Source organism: Halyomorpha halys, unplaced genomic scaffold (assembly GCF_000696795.3).
Source record: "Halyomorpha halys isolate HHAL.00 unplaced genomic scaffold, Hhal_1.1 Scaffold1872.1, whole genome shotgun sequence".
NCBI lineage: Eukaryota > Metazoa > Arthropoda > Insecta > Hemiptera > Pentatomidae > Halyomorpha > Halyomorpha halys.
The window spans coordinates 70859-74172 of NW_027115623.1; the positions used below are offsets into that span (position 1 = coordinate 70859).

Sequence of the window (3314 nt, forward strand, 5' to 3'; positions counted from 1 at the left end):
AAATTAGAAAGATTTTTAATTTTTTTATAAACTGAAGAAATAAAAAAAAAAATTAGGAAAAAGAAAATTGGACTAATTTAGGTCAAAACCATTGGCCATAGAATTATTTTTAAGTGAAAAAAGCTTAGAATTATTTATAGGTGAAAAAAGCTTATAATTATTTATAGGTGAAAAAATCTAAGAAAGAAAAAAGATATCAAAGAGAAACAACATAAACAGCTAACCATAAATTCAAAATTATCATACAACTTCAAAATAAAATCTATATATAGGATATTTTAAACAGTTATATTTGAAAGATTTTTAAATCTTTTATATAACCAGGAAACAAAAGAAAGAAAACAAAGAAATCATTATTATGATTATAAATAAAGAAATCATATAAGATACTTTCTATGAAACACTCGTTTTCTTAACATAATAAAACAAGTTCATAAGTTTTTTTTATAATCTTGATACTTGGAGTTAATTTTTAAGTAATCCTAAATATACTTTTAGATTATAAATAACATCTATAATTATCAACAATAGCCGATTATTTTCTGTCTCATAACAGGATGATTATAAGAAACTGAGTCACAAAATGACTAACCTCGTCTAATTGAAAAAACTGAACAAGGGCTGATGATTAGAAATATAAACATCTAATGGTATAGGCAACAAACAGGAAACCCCAACATGCAAATTTGAAATAATAAAATGTATGTTCTGAGAAATGATAACAATTAATAAAATAATAGAAACAAAGAAAATTCTATCAATTCTCAATTTATGAACCATAATAATTTATTACAGAACCAAAGACCCTTCTTGAAAGTAAACAGATACAAATTTCTTCATAATCCTGAATATTATGGTCCCATTTAAATGTTTTTTACATTCATAAATATAGATATGAAAAAAATGAATGATAAATCAAATTAAAGGGTAATAACATCAATCATAAAACAAATCATCATTTTTAATAATTTTTTGAGCAATCATTAATCTCTCAATTCACATAAAAAAATTATACTGGCACATAAACCTAAATGAAAAATATAGGGTATAAAGTATTATTCACTAAAAATATTAAAAACTTTTTATTCTGTTAAACTGTATACAAATTAAAAATACAAAACCAAATTAATTTTTTAAAATATATTCATTATTAAAAATCAACAAAGTTTTATAAATTGACCATTGAAGAATATACCCCTAAAGATTATTTAATCTAAAATAAACCAAACTAAAATTAAAACAATTACAATGGTCTATGCCCATATTATTGATAGTAAACTCATGCCTGTCATAAGAGTACTAACATTTAATTCACAGATAGTTTTCAAATTTATACATTTCTACATATTTTAATATAATTTCTAAAGCAATTAAAAAATAAATAATTTTGAAAGCATTAGTTCATTTTTTGAAGAGTATTCATCAATGGTTGTTTATTCAATTATTTTAAATAGTAACCTGGAAAAAAAAAAGTATTTTTGTAAAAAAATAGAATTCTTAACTAAGTTTAAAAAATACAACAGGATACTTAATTACTTATTGCATTATTCAAATTATAAAATTATTGTATAATGAAATGCCTTCAGAAAGTTTTGAGACAGCAAGAGGTCAAGACTAAATATTTATGTTTCAAGACGTGATTTTGAGCCAATATAAGATAACAATAAGAAGTGGAAGTTGGAATTGTAGATATTGGAGATTTAATTAGGATATTTGAAGGTAAGGCATAAGTTATGGATAAAGGAGGGTAAGGATTTTTTAATATCTGAAAGAAAGAGGACATAAATAGTTTGTTTTTTTTGTCATCACTGGTATATTTGTCAATGATATTGAGAGAAAAGACTTTAGACAGGACCATCAAGTATGTTTGTCATAGCACCCCAGCATTCTTCTTCTTGTCATAGCATTCTTTTCTTTTTTTTTTTTTTTGACTGCCTCTTTAGTGCTGTTAGGCTAGGAGCAACCAGTAACCTCAGTCCATTTCTGATGTCTTTTTGTTCTATTTCTGTCCAGAGCCATTCTTTGGAGTTGATGTAATGAGCAACCACATTCCTTTCAAAAACCTGTCTATACAGTCATCGTAGGTAAGCCTCGACCAATAAATATGGCACTTTTCTATGGACCTTGCTTCCATCAGCCAGCCGGCCTTCCAATCATCTACCATCTTACAAACATGACCATACCATAGTTGGTGTTCCTCCAGGACTTTAATAACAGATCTCACTCATTATGTCACTCGGATATTGTGATTTCTAACACAGTCTCTTCTGGTTTTTCCCCCTAAATTTCTTGAGAATTATATTTCAGATTATATGTAATCTGGCTTACATGTTTTATAAGAATTATCCAACTTTCTGACCCATAAAGAAGAATGTATAAGAATAGTGACTTAAACAGGTGTAACTTTTGTTTTGTTGATTACTTCTCATTTGCCTATCAGCGGTACAGATAAACTGAATTCTTTGATTTTACTTAAAATGATAAAGATTTGAGGAAGATAGTTTGGGTGGCGGACAATAAAGGTTTCAAAATAATAACAAAACCTATTTACTGTTAACCAACGTTTCGCCCCACTTTGCAGGGCTTCGTAAGGACTAAATGAGAAAAAACAAGATACAAACATTTTATAATTAACAGAACATTAACAATAAAAAACATTTCAACACAATTGTTAAGTTTATAAAGTACATAGAAAAACTAAAATTAATAGAATATTAATAATAACAATATGAGGAAATATACATTTTGGTAGACTGGAGGAAAGTTGTTAATAAATATAACCAGGTGTGATATAAGTTCTCAATTTAGATCTAGAAACATAAATTGTAGAAGACTACTCATTAAAAATGGTTTTAAATATAGTAGAGATATAGATGTATAAGGTACAACAGATAAGGTGTGTAGATATGGTATAAGTGAGGTATAGTAATATGTAAAAGGAGATATTAAGAAATTGGACAAGAATGAACAATAGCTATAATAACCTAATAAGAATAGTGTTCGATACCAACTGACTGGAAAAACAGAATGAGGTAGAGAGAGGATAAAGGTCCTGGGTGGGGACAGATTTTTTTATGATATAAGATGTTAAACGGCGAGAGCCTCAAATCTCATATCTCTAATATTACAATAGGTAAATAGAAGCAATAAAATAGCAAGTATAAGTATAAGATATTACATACCAATATAAATACATTGATAGATTTATTAAACTATATATCGATAGGTAAACTGACAAAAACATCTGATCTTTAATCTAATATTACAGTAGGTAGATATATGTTTCTAAATGTGGAATAAGTGTATAAGATATT

The 3314-nt window shown here is 26.7% G+C and overlaps 1 protein-coding gene across 6 annotated transcripts in view; it reads right to left on the bottom strand.

Annotated features, from left to right (window-relative positions):
- Positions 1-3314, bottom strand: part of Fem-1 (protein fem-1 homolog B) — a 66043-nt gene that overhangs the window by 46494 nt on the left and 16235 nt on the right. The gene's annotated exons all lie outside the window — the stretch shown is intronic.